Source organism: Pteronotus mesoamericanus, unplaced genomic scaffold (genome assembly GCF_021234165.1).
Source record: "Pteronotus mesoamericanus isolate MK-2021 breed Mesoamerican mustached bat unplaced genomic scaffold, CSHL_Meso_final contig_468, whole genome shotgun sequence".
Lineage (NCBI taxonomy): Eukaryota > Metazoa > Chordata > Mammalia > Chiroptera > Mormoopidae > Pteronotus > Pteronotus mesoamericanus.
In genome coordinates, this window is record NW_026555176.1 from 247,225 (window position 1) to 265,802 (window position 18,578).

Below are 18,578 nucleotides of genomic sequence, written 5' to 3' on the forward strand. Positions count from 1 at the left end.
CAATATATCAGAAAAAAAATATTGCTAAATGTTAGAGATTTTACTGCCTGTGTTTTCTTCTAGGAGTTTTATGGTTTCAAGTCCTACATTTATGTCTTTAATCCATGTTGAGTTTATTTGTGTCTATGATGTAAGAAGGTGGTCTGGTTACATTTTTTTGCATGTATTTGTCCAATTTTCCCAACATCGTTTATCGAATAGACTTTTATCTCATTGTATGTTCTTGCCTCCTTTGCCAAATATTAATTGAGCATAAAGGCATGGGCTTATTTCTGGGATCTATCCCGTTCCATTGATCTATATGTTCATTTTTATGCTAGTACAAGACTGTTTTTATTACTATGGCTTATAGTATTATTTGATATTAGGTGACATGATTCCTCCAACTTTGTTCTTCTTTCTCAAGATTGCTGTAGGTATTCAGGGTCTTTTGCAGTTACATATAAGTTTCTGGATCATTCTAGAACTGTGAAATATGCCATTGGCACTTTGATAGGAATTACATTATATATATAGATTACTTTGGATAGCATGGACAATTTAATGATGTTAATTTTTCCTATCCATGAGCACAGTATATGCTTCCATTTATCTGTACTTTCTTCCATTTCTTCTTTCTTCAGTATCTTATAATTTTCTGAGTGTAGGTCTTTTACATCCTTGGTTAATTTTATTCCTAGGTATTTTTTTTATGCAATTGTAAATGGTATTGTTTTCTTAGTTTCCCTTTCTGACAGATCATTATTGGTGCATAAAAATGCAACCTATTTCTGAACATTTATTTTGTATCCTGCTACTTTACTGAATTCATTTATCAGTTCTAGTAGTTTTTTAGTGGAAGGGTTCTCCACTTCCCTCCTCTCTTAAACATGGACAATAATAGTACCTACCTCTCTTGTAAAGTTGTAGCGAAGATAATAAAGTGCTTAGCACAGGGCCTGGCCCCCCTACCAAGCACTCACTAAGTACTAATTAAGTGGTGGTGGTTGTTACTGTTACAAAGAGGACAGCTCAATGTCATTCTCTCATTTCAACCCAAAGATTAGGACAGAACCCTGGGGTGTGGCATTCTCCTTCTTCCTGGGTGAAGTTAGCATGCTCTGGCAGGATGGACCCTGGCAAGGGACCCTGAGAGGGGTCCACTGGTTGGAGGGGCCACACTCTCCCTCAGTCAGTGCCCGCACTGAAGCGTTCCCCACAGCTTTGCTTACTGGGGCAGATGGCAGAGTCTCTCTCGCCTCTGAGCTCTAGAACTACACTGTCCAATATATCAGCCACAAGGCTATCAAGCATTGTAATGTGGCCAGTCCAAACTGACATGTGCTAGAAGAGTAACCTAGTTCAAAAGCAAGGAAGCATCACATCAGGGATGGGTCTTGAGGGCAGTATGCTGAGTGAAGACAGACAGAGAAAGACAAATGCCATATGATTTCATTTACATGTGGAATCCAACAAACAAACAGAACAAGCTCAACAGATTGGTATTATCAGAGGTGGGTGTCAGTGGCAGGTGAAATGGCGAAAGTGAAAAGGTACAAACTCCTGGCTATAAAATAAGCAAGTCCTGGGGACAGAATGGGGACTATAGCTAATAATATTGTATTGTACCGAATATGTTTGGAAGTTGCTAAGAGAGTGGATCTTAAAAGCTCTTATAACAAGAAAAAAATACTCTGTTAACTATGTATGGTAACAGATGCTAATTAGACTTATTGTAGTGATCATTGCATAGTATATACACAAATACTGAATCATTATGTTGTACACCTGAAACTAATGTAATGTTGTTTGCCAATTATACTTCAATTTAAAAACAATGCAGTGGCTAAAAAATTAAAAAGAAAGTAAAATATCTCATTAATGAATTTTTAGATTGAAACTATGCTGAAATAATAATATTTGGGGTATATGAGTTAAACAGAACATTAAAATGAACTTTGCCTATTTACTTCTGATGTGGCTACTAGAAAATTGGAAATTACATGTGTGGGTCATGTTATACTCCTCCTGCACAGCTTGGTCTGGAGCATGAGCTTGGTGAATGCTGAGGCTTTGCCAATTCTCTTCCCGGCTATGTTCCTAGCACCTGGAACAGGCCCTGAGTGGACAGAGAAATGATCCAGTGAGCCTGTGAGGCCTGGAGAAGACCTTTGAAGGCTAGAGGTCATGCTTGAGAAAGCAGGGACAGTCCTGGGGCAAGTTAGGGGCAGTCTGGACTTTGTACAGATGAGTAAACTGAAGCTGGAGAAAATATTAAAACCTTGGCCCAAAACATCCAGGATTCAAACCAAGTGCATTCCAAACCTATGCTCTTTCGGCTGAAACCCTTTATCTTCCACAGGCAATGCAAAGTGGCAGAAAGAAAACTAGATTTGGGTGTTTTGGTTTTTTTAAAAAAAAAATCATACTCCCTCAAGACCACTCATGTCTTAGCTTTGGGCAAGTCACTTGGCCTCCCCTCAGGGTCCGCATCTCCTCATTTGCACTCTGTAAACCACCAGATCCCATCGATCTCATTTCTTTTTCCCCAGCGTGTACACGAGGTAGTCTAAAAGGCTGAGCCCTAATTATTTCCTCACTCTCCTCTCTTCTCTTTGGCCCCAAAAGAGCTCCATGGAGCTGAGATGTCCCAGCATCACCCAAATCAATAATTTGTTTGCTTACGGCTCCTCTTTGATTTTACTTGGTTTTCAATGTTTTTCATCACAAGCAAAACTTTGCAGACTTTTTCTTTGATCTTGTAATGAAATTCCTTCCAAGATATTTAATTCTAGAAATAGTTTCTACTATGTATCATCTTCTTTAAAGAAGAAAAGACATCTAAATCACAAACATCCCACCATATTCAACTAAAAAGCTCAAAAAGGCACCTGGGCTTGCCTCCCTCATTTCTGCTTTTACTGCTCTGTTGCCATCAGTACACCAGCCTCTCAGGTTTTCTGTGTGCGCCTTGAAGGGATCCTGATGCTCTGTGAACACTTTCTGTTACTTTTCCTCTCCTGAAACCCTCTCAGGGTCTCCTCTTGGCTCTCACGTGTGGCCAGCTGAGTGAATGCCCCTCCTAGTTTGGTTCCAACCTCCTGACCCCAAGCTTTTTGGAAAAGAGCCCATGCTATTTCCATTTCCAATTCTCACTCAAGAGCCTCTTGAATTTTGATCTAAGCAAAGAGTATTTTAGAGCCAAAACTGGTTTGTCAGAGAAGAAAATCTCACCCACTATCCCCCGAGTGAAACGCCAACACTGTTTTTTATCAGAAAGGATAGAGAAGGATTTGCCAGATCAACAGTGTCATTGTAAAGCAAGAAAAGAGCCTCAGTCAAATAGCGCATAGAGCTACTTTTCAACACAGCTCCATGCAGGATGCAGTGCACACTTGGTCACCCACCGTGTGTGTCTTGGCCAATTGTTGAATCTGTATGGATTCTCAGTCCCTTCCCCAGCCACCCAGCTGGCAAAGATTGAGGCTCAAGGAATGCAACAAGTTTTCAACAAGCACATCAATCCCCAGGACAGCAAAATTGCTTCCTCAAAAAAATCACGTCCTAAGTTCCAAAGCCAAGCAAATTCAAGGAGTGTTCTTGGCTAACACTTGCAGAGAGCCTCCTAGCACAAGCTGCTGTGTTAGTAATGGATAAAAAGTAAGTGACACATTGCCCATGTCCCCAAATAGCTCACAGTTGAAAGAAGATAAGTGCACATGACAAATGAAAATGTAAGGCAGAATGAGGAAAGGCAATGAGAAAAGAGTGTGCGCATGTGTGTGCGTGCGTGAGTGTGTGTGTGTGTGTGTGTGTGTGTGTGTGTGTGTGTGTTGAAAAAGAATGGAAAGAAAATATACCACACAGTTAACAGTGGTTATCTCTGTTTTTTGGGTGATTTTTAGTCTCTTCTGCTTGCTACATTCCCTGATTCTTTTTTTTACAATAAACATATTGTTTACACAATAAAATGTTTTTCAAGAAAAAAATCAACAAATGATAAAGGACAATGGTTTGGGTGATAAATTACAACTCTGGAGGGCTGAGCCGGTATATTGGCCCTGCAGGATAGGTAGAACTGAGCAGTGAGGAGACAGGAGGCCATTCTAGGCAAAGCAGCAGCATTAATTGGCCCCTAGGCCTGCAGCGGGTAGAGGGTGATTTGGGAAACTAAGAGGACAGCATGCATGGGCACTCACATGGAACGAGAGGCAGGGCTGGGTGTCTAGGGGGCCTCGAATGCCAGGCTAAGTACACCCAGTTGTTATGGTCCTTTGTGACTCAACACACTGTGCTATAAATATTTGATTGTATTCGTGTCTACCCTTCACTAGCTGCTTAACTCCCGGAGGTCATAGGATGCAACAGGAGTCAACAAATGCTTCTTGTATGAATTAAATTCTAAGAGGGTTATTCTCTACTTTGTAGGTAATAAGGACCATAATGGAAATCAACTCCCCTGCCCAGATGAGAACAGAATTGGGAGTCAGAGATGGCATCCAGTCTCATCTCGATTACTAACTTCCTCATCTCTATCAACTTCCTTCCCCTCTGTGGGCCTCAATTTCCTCCTCTGTAAATTGGGTGAGCTGGACAGATGAAATTTAAGACCCTCCAGACTAGGTTTACTATTGTACGTTCACAGGGACTTGGAAGTCCTCCCTAGCCTGTATGCCCACTGTAATGAGTAAGGACATGTGTAGTTAACATCTTTTTCTTGCCATGACTGGAAGCTCCCTGAGGCCAGGGCCTGTCCGTTTTGCTCCCACGAGTGTCCCAGTGCTTTCCTGGGGTGTGACTGAGCAGTGCTCAGTGTGTCTCCTGCGCAGGCCGGTGGCCAGTCTCTGGAATGCCCCTTCTCTGGGGTGAAGCCAAGTGTGGGAAAGCAGCCCACCTGGCCCTCTCATCATGGCGGGGAGTCTCCAATGGTGCTCACTGTCTGGAGTCCACTGTTTCTCCCCATAGTTCAGCTTGTGAGTTATGTCAGATTTATCTACCCCTCACCCACCCTGGGAAAATCGCCTATGTTTTCTTGGAATTAGAAGGAGGGAGGTGAAGGCCTAAAACTGTGTTTGCACTCAGAATATTCTTCTGTTCAATTGGAAACACCCTCACTTGTCCTACGTCTTTGGATCCAGTGAGATTAAAGTCTCAGGAGGAAGAAGCTCAATGCCCCATGGGACTTCACACCAGCAACTGTCCTTCATCCCTGCTCCCTAACTTCAGCCCCACCTCTCACTAGAAGATGTCCTTCATCACAATCCATAAAGGGCAGCAATCAGTGCTGGGGTTCCTGGAGGCAAAAGGATGCCCAGAACGACCTCCATCAGGGAGTCCCATCCAGGGGATCCCAAAATGGCAGTCCCCTTCTGACCTGCACCTAGCATCTTCTTCAACATCAAAACAGACCTAACAGTGTCATAGAGGAGTATCCATGGAAAGAAATGACGTCCTTCCTTTAAGGACATTTAGTTGTTCATTTTGGGGAGGATGAGTAATGTTAAATCCCCAGCCCAGCTTGAAGACTAAGAATAACTGTGGGTCGGGGCTCCCCTCTGTTTCTTCCTCAGTCTGCATCCAGTCTGGACCCCAGCCCCGCCCCAGCTCAGTGCATTGCAGTTCCTAGGTGGTTCTTCCCCAGCAGTACTCACGGGCTTCTCCATCCCTATGCAATCACACTCAGGGAGACCTCTCTGCTCCCATACGACTAGTCCTTTCTGAGTTAGCTCAGAAAACAATGTCTGTAGAGTGATTAGGGAGTTCATGCCCAAGTATTCTCACCCTCTCTCAGTCCTGCGGTGCCAGGCAGAGAAGTCAGGGAGGACTTTTATTTCATGGGCACTGTTAATGGAAGTCTCCTCTACTTAAGTCTATAGAAAGTAGGCAGTGCCTGGGAGATGCCTCCACAAGATAACTGGCTGGTTATTAAGAAAGTCCAGGTGGCATTATGTGTGCTCCAAGGATGGCGGCTCCCATTCCAGTGCAGTGGTCAAGAATGGCCCCTCTGGAGTTCATTAGAAGTGATGTGACTTCTTGTAGAGATTTGCTGAATGGGTCAACTCCCAAGACACAAGCAGATCCATCCAACCAGTCAGCACTTTCTCCTGGACTTTCACCTAGGAAATAAATGGCTTTGCTCTTGTTCATGAAGCCACCCCACTAAGATGAGGCCAAGGGGTGGAGAGGGGTGGACAGCAGGAAGGATGCAGGTGCCAAGTGTGCAGATGCATGACACAGACCTCCCTAACAACCTCACCACATTGCTCCTCCTCAGCACCCTTCGGTGGCTTTCATGCTTGTTGAATGAAGGTCAAACCCACTCTCTGGCCTTCTTGGGCCTTTTTGTGGGCCAAGGAGGGAAAGCAAATGCTATTCCTGGATAGGACAGGATAGGCCAGAATGGAGAGGAAGGCAGCTTTCCACATCAGGGATTCTTTGGTGGGCTCTACTGAACTAGTTCCCCCTCCTCTCAGAAAGTCACTCTCTCTTCTAGAGTCCTGCCTCTCATTCTTCCTCCAGCCAGGCCTTCTCACTTTCACTCATTTTGCTTCCACATCTGCAAAGCTCCTATATTCCTCCCATCTCACCAAATTTTGTCCACCCTTTAGGCAGTGTATTGGTTTCCTAGGGCTGCTGTAATAAATCATCAAAAACTAGGGGTCTTAGAACAACAGAAATGTATTCTTTCACAGTTCTGGAAGCCAGAAGTCCTAAATCAGGGTGTCCAAGGGGCTGCGCTCCCTCTGAAGGCTCTAGGGGACAAGTCATTCCCTACTTCTGGCTGCTGCTACCTCTAGGCTTTCCTTGGCTTGTGGCTCCATAACTCCAATCTCTGCCTCTGTTTCCATATGGCCTTCTCTCTCTGTCTCTCCTCTGTATGTGTCTTAAAAGGACACTGATTGAATTAAAGGCCCACCCAGATAACCCAGCATGATCTGAACTGGAGATTTGTAACTGAATTATTATATTATCTGCAAAGACCATTTTTCTGATAGGGTCACATACATAGGTTCTGGAGGTTAGAATGGGAGCTATCTTTTTACCATTCACTGACCTACAGGCAGGGATTCTCAACCTCACAGAGCATTAGAATCATCTGGGGAGATCTTTATGACTCCAGATGCCTAGGCTTCATTCCAGATATTCAGCTTGCAATGATTCTGGGTGGGGTCAAGGTGTGTGTGTGTGTGTGTGTAAGTGCTTGTGTGAATGTATGTTTAAACTTCCCAGTTTCTACAGTACAACCTGGAGAGAGTCATTATTTTAAGTCTTGAGGACTCATAGTATTTCATCCAAGCAGAAATCATAGGTAATACCAACTTTCACTGATTGCTTTCTCCTCTAGGGTTATTTTCAAGTTGGTTACAAATCACTGCATCATCTACTGTTTTTTAAATGTTGCACAAAGAATGTCAGAGAGATCACTTAATCCAGTGGTGTTCCACCTGCTACAATCAATGTACCATTTTTACAACAGATATTTGGAAACATTCTCTTTACCACCTGAAATAAAACTACTAGATACACCAGTCATCCCACATGCATAATTTAGCTCTAGGTATAATATAAAGGAAAAAGAATGCAATTTATAATAAAGTAATAAGTATTTCAGTATGTAAGTGCTTATGCATTATTGCACTGGAATGCATAATGAAGTAGTGAATGCTTACACCTTATAATGAGTAAGATTAGATTTAACATTGCTCATAAGGACTACAAGGAAATAAAAAAGCACAGAACAATGGAATAAAAATGCTAGGATGAGAAATAACAAACCCACTATCCTGTCTGGATCTGATAGCAGGAAGAAGGTAATAACCTTCCCTGAAGTAGAGATAACATGCTGAATTAAATTACAAATGTGGAAGTAGAAAAAGAGAGAAAGTGTATTATTCTTGCATGTGAGCTAAGCCTTACATATAAGTATAGCAATTTATCATCCTGAGGCATGGTACAGGACAGAGGCAGAGTATCATGAAAGATATGTCTGTGATCTGGAAACCCACCCACAGAGTGGAGGCACACACTCAGTTTTTGTGATTAAAAGCCTTGGAAATGATATCCTTTGTGTTTAGGCAAGGGGAAAAGGAGGATGGGTTGGAAAAAGTTGCTTGGTAGATCTCTAGGGAGAATATCAGAGTAAGAGTGAAAAACAAAGGCAACCCCAAAGTCAATCATGCAATCTCTATTTCTTGCAAAGATGTCTTATTATTGCACTACAAATATAAATATATTATTTAGATTAGAATGTAAATTATTTTAAAAACAGCTTCTATACAGAAGTTCATTGAGATAGTGATATTTCATGTGCTTTGTTAATTTAGTAACCTGTTGTCCCAAATTCGTGTCTGTTGGGTGAAGTCTCGAGTCTCCTGTTAGGAACCTGACTTCTCTGCTTCTGTAGTAACTGTACAGACATGCTTTTCAGTTAAGCGTGTGTTTGGAGATGCTCTAATCTAGACAGGATGCATGCAGTTGGGAAGGTATCCAAACATGTCAAGACTCTGTCTTTATTCCATTTAGGCTTCTCTTCCCAAAACAACAGTCTTCTAGATTATTGGGCTTTTGACATAACATCTTTGAAAACTTGTCAGCATTACTACATAAGAAGTAATTACCAATTTATATGTACAGTGGGGTTGAGTTTGGCAGGGCGGGTGACAATTCCCCAATGGACATTCGCACATACAGCCCACGACTAGCATGCCTAGCCCCCACCCAGTGAGGTCAGGGGCATCTCCCTGTTGTTGTGGCAACTCAAAACTAGGCACAGATTTCCAAAATGCCCCCAGGGCCTCAGTACTGAAGCTCTGCTAGCCTTGCAGCAGCAGCAGCACCTGTAAGTCTGTCTGACGTGCAGAAACACAAGCCTTGGACGCAACTCCTGAGCTGGAATGTGCATGTTGACAAGACCCCCAGGTGATTCATATGCACAAAGGACGTTTGTGAAGCGCTACTCAAGGGGAGTTCTGATCCCACAAGAAACACTGATAAAGCCCAACCTCATTCATTTCTCAAATGAGGGCACAGGCCCAAGAGGGTAGGTCAACTGTGCATTTTGCTCCTCTTCTTCTCAATAGTCCTTTAGGGACAAGAGAAGTGTGGGATACATCTCTTGAAGTCCACACAGCACCAGCACAGAGAAGCACATGTGGCTATGGCCCAGCAGTGCCTGTTGTTTGTATTCCATCAGGACTCTGAAATCTCCTTTTTAGCCAGAAAAAAAATTGTTTCCATTACTCATCCACAGAAGCACAGCAACAGAACCCCAAAAGTCACTTTGACTGAGTTTCAAAACCTCTGTTTGGAGTAATTGCACCACTAGCATCAGCTGTGCCAAAGACCACAGTATTTGAGTAGCTGGCCCTGCCCCACACCCTTTGCTGGGAGGCTGCTGTGGTTAGTGTCACACTCAAAGAATAAGTAAAAAGCAAAACCCCCACTTGTTCTAAGAAAAGCATGCAGATGATAGATACTGTGCATGCAAACTTGGGGAAGAAGAAAGAAGGCGGCAACAAATAAGAAGCCAAGAAAGGAGCCTCCCTCCCTGAGGCAAGAAGCCCGGCTTGCAGATTCTTCTGCTGGAGCATGACATCAAAGGTTGAATATGGTGACCTAGGCACTGTGACCTCCTGGGCTCCTCCTCCCACACTCTCCCCCCTCAGCTGGTGGGGCTTAGTAGTCTTTCATCTGAGGACAGAGGTTTGCCCTCCAGTGGAATGCTCACTCCCAAGGAAAGTGCCCCAGAGGGAGGCAGCCCAGCCCAGCCATTAAACAATGACCAGGAATGAGAAAAGCTGAGATGGGATGCAACGAAGGCTAAAGACTGTTTCCTTCAGCCCACCTTTCAGCCCTGACTGAGCCCGTCTCCAAAGAGCCCACAGCCTCCAGAGCTGTGGCCATTGTCACCTTCACCCTGGGCTGTGGGCAGAAAGATGGCTCAACACCTTAACTCACAGCCTCCACTTCCGGGCCTTACTTCCTTCCTTCACCCCGCAGTGATGAAGGCCCGAGACAACTGAAAACCACCCACCTTGTTACCCCCACAGTGAATTTATTTCTTTTATCACATTCAGGTCCCCGCCTGGCATATCCATGCCATTCCAATGCCACATTCACCAGGTGACACTGTAGTTGCTGTTGACATGTTGACCAGGATGTGGCCCATGCATCTTATCAACCACCTGGCACAGTGCCTTGCCTTCAGAAGTTGCTACATAAATGTTTGGGCCCTGAAAGAGCAAAGGGGGCAATGGAGCCAATTCCACTGTGTACCATGTGACAGGCCATGAAGGATGAGCCATGGCCTCTGTTATTCTCACTATATGCCATCTCTGAAGCATGTCACCCCTAACCTATTTTCAGAGATTTTTTTTTTATTGTTGTCAAGATCATCATTACCATGCCACTGCTGACAACAAACTGAAAAGATGAGAAGTGTGCCTGGTAAGCCACACCCTTGAAAAAGAAAGTTTTGAGGCAGCATAATCCAGGGTCCAGCAGAAGGAAGGCTTGCTTGAGTGTGGTTCGTAGGGTATGTGAATGTCTCACACAAGATGGTCAGCAATTTGAACATTTCACCTAAAATGTCATATGGTGTGCTTGAGTGTCAAATTGTTATGCTACAGAATTAGATGCTTATGATTTTGTAATAAAAAAAGGGGCATTATTTGTGCCTGACCCTGTATATTGGCTAAAACATCAAGTCCTACAGCCAGAAGTTCTTGGATTCAGATACCAGTTCTGCCATGTACAATTTATGAATCTTGCTCAAATGTCTTCACTCTGTTAATGTTTCCTAGTCTATAAAATGGGAATAGGACTATTATATCCTCATGGAGTTCAGGTGAGATAATACCTGTAACAGAATAACACATTTGACTGTCTTTTTCCTTTTTAGCACTGGTCTCTAAGCAGCTGCCCAGGCAGTGCAGTGCTACAGCAACCAGCAGGCGAGTTCCCCTTCTGTTCAGAGATGAGAGAAAGACATGGACATAACAAAGCCGGTTGCACCCTCAAATGCCCAGACAAGTAACAAAGATGAACCAACTTGTCATGTGCAAAAGAAGCAGAATCACATCCACAAAGAAGTCTGTCTTTTCCTTTTATTATTGAAAAAAACAGTCTGGGCTTTCATTTCCTACTGGAGAAAACATGAGTACAAGAGCGATTTGCCCTTCCTTCTGAATTTACCATGAGAAAAAACAGCACCATCGAGATGCTCAATGAAATAGAGGGAGAAGGAGGCGGTGGGAGAATGTCAAACAGAAGCAGGCCACCCTAATGTTAGGGACCCTTAGAAACAGCTGCTACTCGATCCAAACAGTTGTCCACATACAGTCATTAGAGCCGTGTTTCCAGTCTTTTTTGATAACTCAAAGATGTTTCAGAACGTTTAAATGTTAGACATGTTCAAATATAGTAAGAAATGGCAGTTTTATTCACTGCAGCATTACTTGTAATAGACAGCAAGTGACTGAAAATCCCCCCGGTCCATCAGCAGAGGATTGGTTAAATACATGATGGTGCATCCATACAGTGGAGCCCTGTGCCCCTGTGAAAAAGAGTGAGAAAGCTCTCAACATAATGATAAGGAAAAGTAGCCAAGGTACGTGAAAAAAAGCAAGGTAGAAAAAGCATACAGGATACTTTAGCTATGTAAGAAAGAAAGGGATGGAGGCAGAATGTGTACTTGTACTCACTTGTATTTGCAAGAAGAAACTCTAGAAGAATGTATAAGAAAGTAATAAAAGTAGTAACCAGGGAAGTGGCTGGACGGGCAGATGGAGACCAGGATAAGATTTCATTTGTCTCTTTCTATAATGATTTGATTTTTGAACTAGGTAAATATATTACATATTCAGAAAATAATATAACAACATTTTGACCACCAGCCACGTAACCAAAACACCTCTATGGGCTACAAGTGGCCTCTGGTTTACAACTCTGCATTAAGGGATCCTCACCTGGGGAGGCAGAAAGTTAGCAGTGTGAAGCCCATGTTTTACTAGGTTTGAAGACAAACAGGTTGTTCAATATCTGGTATCAAGAACTCCCTTTAAGTTGCTGGGCAATGCGCTGCTTAGGCCCTCCTCTCCTAGGGCAAAAGGGTGCAACTTTCATAGGATGAGGTGGGGCTCCTCCATTTTCTTCCAAAGTTAAGGCTGCCTGGACCCAAATGGTCTATTTGTTCCCAGCCATTAAGGCCTCTTCCCAACGCATCCTATAAAAAGGCAGAGCCATAGGAGCATGGAAGGCCTCCACTGGCACACAGACAGTAGCACTTATGTCTAGCAAGGCCCCAACCCAAGAGAGGTTCCCTGGAGGGTGACAAGAAAACAGAGGACGCGTGCCCCTGCTGCAACCTCTCCCTGTCCCTTCCAGTCAGCACTGAGGAACACCTAATATTCACTCCTAGCCCATTGTAGGTCCTAGCCGTGTCCCCATGAATGAGCTCACTTCATGTTCTAGGTTGAATTGTGATCTCCAAATAAAGAAAACGTGGAGTCCTAACCCTCAGTTCCTCAGATTGGGATCTTATTTAGAAACAGAGTCATTGTAGATGTCCTTAGTTAAGATGAGGTCATACTGGAGTAGGACAGGGCCCCTCGTCCAAGTCGACTGGTGTCCTTATAGGGAGGTAGTCAAGTGGAGATAGAGACACGTAGAGAATACCACGTGACAATGAAGGCAGAGTGCGGATTACCAGGCTGCAAGCCAAGAAACACTAAAGACTGCCAGCAAGCCCCCAGAAGCTAGGAAGAGGCGGGAGGTTGGAGAAGGAGCAAGGGCCCTGCCAACACCTGGACTTTGGGCTTCTCTCCTCCAGCATTGTAAGGCAATACATTTCTGGGTGTTTTAAATCACCATTTATGGTATTTTGTTTCAACAGCCCTTAGGAAATGAATACCCTCGGGCCAGTTCAAGTGGCAAAGGTATCTGATGCTGTTCGTCTCAGGAGGTGCTCAATAGATACTGATGACAACTCTGCCAAAATAGATGAAAATTCTGGGCCCTTGACTGGTAAAGTTTTAGTGTGTAGGTACGCAGTGAAAAATCCACCAGTAAATAATTACTGAGTAGTGATCTTGTGAAGCACATGAGAAATGAAATATTGTATTACTGCCCTTAAGAAGTTGACAATCTGATTGAAGATTTAAGGCAGACACATAAAATATAACAACACATATAATGGCCAAATAAATCAGCGTTACTTCACGCCCCAGTGAATATCATAGAAGTGACTCTTAACTAAGTCCCACTGCACTACCTCAGACTCAATTTTCTATGTATTTCAGTTTACCCGCTCCTGATATGTGTGTCTGGAAGAGCTGGAGAAACTTTAGAATGTCAGGCTAGCAGACAATGTCTAGAAGCTGTCACCGCTGCTCCTGGCATAGGCCCCGCACCTCCTGCCCACCGTGGCAACCCGCCGCTGTCCATGATCATTACCCACTACTTTGGTGGCAGCTTCTTTCACCAGCTGAAAGCAGCTTCTTTCCTACCAGCGTTCTTTTCTGTTCAGAAAGTCAGACCCAGAAGGAAGACAAGCCTATTCCACAGCTCTCCACAGATCTGACAAGCAGAAAACACAAGATCCATGTGGTTTGGGAGTTCACTTTGGTAAGCTGACTAACAGTTTTCAATAGAGCTATAGAAAACCAGAGATGCCTACAGAGGAACTGTTTTCTGTATCCTCATTCAGAACATTTGCTTATTTGGCCCAGACTTCTTTCAGGGCACAGCTCCCACTATGCCCTGCCTCTAGGAACCTCCAATTCCTACCACAAGTGAGCCTCGTGTCCAGTTACACATCTGGGGGTGGGGAGGTGGCACACATCAACTGAATCCCCTGGAGCTCCCCCTGAATCCCAGGGGTTCGGGGCCGGGCTGCCCCAGGGTTCCCCCTGCAGCTCTCACCTTGGAAGAGACGTGGCTGAGCTGAGTGCCAGGTGGAGCCCCAGGCTGGGCTCATGAGGAACGGGACAAGCTGCTGCTGCCCTACCCTTGACAAGCAGCCTGACGACCCAACAGTGACTCCTGGCCAGTGTCCTGAAGGCAGCTGTGGTCAGCGCAGGACCTGTGGGTGGGACAGAAAGATGAAAGGTCTCCTCACTTTGACTTCAAGTAATTCACTTTAGGTTCTCAGGGTAGAAAAGACTCTTAAAGTCATTTAACTTTCATCCTGTGACTTCTCAAACAAACTGGCAGCTGGTGTCTAGGTCACGTATTGTAGCTGTTGCTCATCCACCTCAATAACATCCATTTCTCCCTTTCTCCTTTCTAACCGAATTCCAGTGTTGTTCACCACTCAGGGTAAGCTACCTACGTCCAGCTCAGGGGCCTCATGCAGTCAAAGCAAATGCTGGCCCCTGGCCAGGGGTAAGTTAGAGGTGGGCTTCTGTCCCAAGTCTGGCCATTGAAACATAAAGAGGAGCTTCTAGGGGTATCCCTGGGAATGTTTTCCTGGCTCTTAAAAGGAATATGCAGGAACCTCTCCTTGTTCAGCCACATTGTGGCCTTCTGTAGCCACACTGCAACCTTGAGAGGGAAGTGCGAGGGAAGAGCAGAGAAAGATAAAAGAACCTGGGTCCTTGATGACATCTTGGACCCATGGACTAAACAACCCTGGTGCCACCCTTCCTCCAGACATCCTATGACAATAGTAATAAATATCCCCATTGCTTATGTCCACCGCGTTGGGGTTTTTGCTACCATGGTTAAAACCCCGCAGTACCCTATGTGATGTGCACTCAGATGTTCCCAAGAAGACAGGACCATGTTCCTGAAGAATAATCCCACTATACTGACTACAGCATTCCTAAACTTCCAGGCCATTCTTTTCTCTCCATCTTTTCTTGGCACTCAGCCCTTTGCCTAGACTGGACACATTTTATCATATTTTTAGTTCTACAGTATAAATCCATTCAGTCATTTAATTAAGAAACATTTTTTAGTCCCTATGATGTAACAGATTGAAAAATGAAGCCTTGGAGAGTGCACAGTGGGTGAGACTCTCCCGGTGAGCAGGTGAGAGCTATGTGGCCACGTGGCCATCACCCCAACAGGACACGCATGCTGGTGCTTGTGAGCATAGAGGAGAGACTGAGCAAGACCGAGGGTGGCGGGACCAGGGGCCAGGGTCTTCCAAAGTGCCTCAGAAAAGACGCTGATTCTTGAAAGAAAGAAGATTGTGAGTGAAGGAAAGAAGACCTTGAGCAGAAAAGAGTGAGGAGGCAGACATTCATCACCAAGGCTATGAATAATGATACAAATAATAGTAAACAATGCTAGCCGCTAACATTTCCTGAGCACTTACAATGAAGCAGGTACTGTTTTAGCGCTTTCTGAGTATTAACTCATTTAATCTTCCCCCAAGCCTATGTGGTACCTCATTATTAGCCCTTGTTATGGGAAGGTAAACTGAGGCATGGAGAGGTTAAGTGATACAGGAAGTGGGCAGTGCTCCTGGACTTACACTCTTTACCAGCCTGCCCAGGTGGTTCTCACAGGAGTTGCCAGAAGCACCCACCCTTGGGAACTTGTTACAAATTCCAATATTGGACCCCATTGTTAACTTACTAAATCAGAACCTCTGCAGGTAAGGTCCAGTATTTTGTGTTTTAACAAGGCTTGCATGTGATTCTGACACCCGTTTATGTTTGAAACCCCCTGCTCAGCACTATAAACACATAAAGAAAAGGGGCAGCACAGTTAGAGGAATATAAATGACGGGCAAAAGAGAAAAATGTGGTGGATGTGAAGAACCTTATATATCATCTAAGGAGGATGGGCTTCATGATACAGGCATTAGGGAGAAGGGTGGACGTGAAGCTGGAAGTGGCATGATTAAGCTTTGCTCATTGGGGTGAGATCTCTGGCATTAATGCCAAGAATGGACCAGAGGAGAAAGAGGCTGGAAGGAGGGAGCCCAGGTAAGAGGTGAGATGATGGTGCAGACCAGCCACGGCAGGGACTGCACAGAGGTTGAGGCAGGGCAGGGAAAAGAACGGGCACAGATTCAAGAGACAGAGTGAGGTAACAGTTGGATGTGGCACACAGACCTGGCCAAGGTATCCAAGATGACACCAGGGCTTCGAGCTTCAGAGGTTAGGTCAGCGGCAAGACTATTTAGCCAGACTAGCAATGCTGGAAGACGACGAGATTGGCTGGGAAGACACTTGGCTCCATTTGGGAAGTGTGAAGACTGAGGTGTTTGGGGGCCATCAAGATGTAAATATTTCAGGGTGTAAGGAGAAAGGAGGATCTGGTGCTCAGGGTTTGGGTCAGGCCTATGTAGGTTTGAGGTTCACCAGCATAAATGTGATAGTTGGACCCATAGACAGGACTAAGACTGTTCACAGGCTGTAGGAGAAAAAGTGAAGGCTGGAATCGTGCAGGACGCTAACATGGAAGGGGCAGCTGGAGCAAGACAGCAGAGACGGCTCAGGAACAGAGCTTAGAGAGGAGAAAACAAAGGAAAGAGTGATATTGCTGAATCAAAGGAAGAGGAAGGCTGGAGAATGCTTAAAGAAATAGAGGGTTGACACCGGTGTCAAATGTAGAGGCATTAAGTGTGAAGACTGAGAAGAAACACTGGATTAGCAATGAAGAGGCCACAGGTGAACTCAGAAAGAGCAGTTCCAGTGAAGGGATGGGGGCAGAAGCCAGATTCAGTCATAGATTTGTTCTCTGAATGAACAACACCTACTACATGCCAGGCTTGGTGCTTTTTGTCAGGGATATAGTGATGGGCAGGATGTACATGAACCAGCTTTTACTAGGTAGTGGGGGAGACAGGCAAGGAACAGAAACTACAGAAATAATTATGGGATCACAACTGAGGTAAGTGCTCTATGAAGACATGAAGACATATAGAATGCTTGCGATAGGGAGCCCAGAGCAACAAGACTAACAGACAGAAGATGAGGGGAAGGAAGGGACATTTCAGTGGCATCCCACAAGATGAGAAGGAATGAGAAAAGGAAATAGGATGAAGAATCTCCTGCAGAGAAGGAAGGGCAAGCACAGATACCCTCAGGGAGAAATGTGTTCACGTGTTCAGGAAACAGAAGGAAAACTTTTAGCCAAGAAGCTAAAAGTTTTATCATGGCAGGTGAGATTGCAAAATAGGGCTTTGTGGGCCAGGTTAGGGACCTGGGACTTCAGCCCAGCAGTTATAGGAAATCACCTAAAAGTTTGGGAGAAATATGATCTAATTTTCTTTTTTTTTTTAAAGAGATGACTTTGGCTGCTGTGAGGAATGAATTTAGGAATTAAGGGAGGGATAAGGAGTAGATACATTGAGATCTGTTAGGAAATTATTACATTTCAGGCAAGAAAAAGTGGTGTGCTGGGCCAAGGTGGTGGCAGATGACTAGGTACAGGTTAGCAGATTCCAGAGCTATTTAGGAGGTGGGGTCAAGAGGACTAAGGGACTGGATGTGGTCGATGGGAAGGAGAGGTTGAGGCCAGCTTGGACTCTCAGGTCCCCCTACCTCTATTCTGAATACTCCCAGAGGACTACTGGGATGGATGAACATGTACCCTGCATTCCAAGCAGAGATACAGCCAAGCCCCAGTGGCTCTGGCAGGGCTTGCACCAGCAGCTGGGGAACAAGTCTTAGGAGGCCCTCCTCTCCTAAGGGACCTCTAATCCCTTAGAGATAAAATGATTCCTTATGACAGGAAAGCCTCTGAAAATCTCCCTCTCTTGTTTTGTCATGCTACTTGTGGGGTCATGTCCTCTGGGGGTCGGGCGCTAAGCAGACGAAATCTCCATGGCCCTGCCACTCTGGGGGCAAGCTGCACCCTGAGTGGCTTCTCATCAAGGCACCTCATGCTGTGTTTGGAGCGTCCGTAAAATGCCTTCAGTACAGTGGAGGCAATTCTGGGTCCCAAAGGCCCACCTCCATTTGATTACTTTTCCCTCTCATCACTTTATCCATTTTAAATAAATATGCTAGATTTTATTTCCAGCAGTGTGGCAGGCTAAGCACTTAGACTGACCCTCCCACTGAAAACAACTAAAATTCTTGAGTAAAATATTTAAAAAAAGAAGAACAACATTTTCAGCACTGATGAGCTGACAAGAAAGAAAGGAATTTGCTGACCAGGGTCATCTTCAGATAGTAGAATATCCAGGTTCTGACTATAATAGTGATTATAATGTAATTACTGAAGTTAGAAACAAGCTTGCAAATATGTGCAGGGAACAAAAAAAAAAAAAAAACTTAAAGAATAACTGAGAAGATTTTAAAAAAATGAACCAAAGAGAATTTTCAGAAATAAAAATTAAATAGCTGAATTACAAACTATGGACAGACTTCATAGCATATAAGAAACAGTCTGAAAAAGAAATAGTGAGCTAGAAGCTACATCAAAATCAATTAACCAAAATGCAGCACATGAAGACAAGACTCAGAAAAATATGAAAGAGCTTATGAGAAATGAAAAATAGTGGCTAACATGTCTGTTTGGAGTCCCAGAAGCAGAAGACAGTGAGCGAGCAGTTGAATAGATAATAGCTAAGAATTTTACATAAATAGGAAAGATACCAAAAATACATGTATTCAAGAATGTCAATGAGACCCAAGGAT

At 44.3% G+C, this 18,578-nt stretch overlaps 1 protein-coding gene across 4 annotated transcripts in view; it reads right to left on the minus strand.

The window, feature by feature from the left end:
• Positions 1 to 18,578, minus strand: part of CRACR2A (calcium release activated channel regulator 2A) — a 131,906-nt gene that overhangs the window by 100,280 nt on the left and 13,048 nt on the right. For 3 of the 4 annotated variants that reach the window (XM_054577948.1, XM_054577949.1, XM_054577946.1), the window contains exon 1: positions 13,900 to 14,025. The exons of the other annotated variant lie outside the window; for it this stretch is intronic. The gene's annotated coding sequence lies outside the window, so the exon portion shown is untranslated. Of the gene's footprint in view, positions 1 to 13,899; positions 14,026 to 18,578 lie in introns of those variants that run through there. 4 annotated transcript variants of the gene reach the window in all.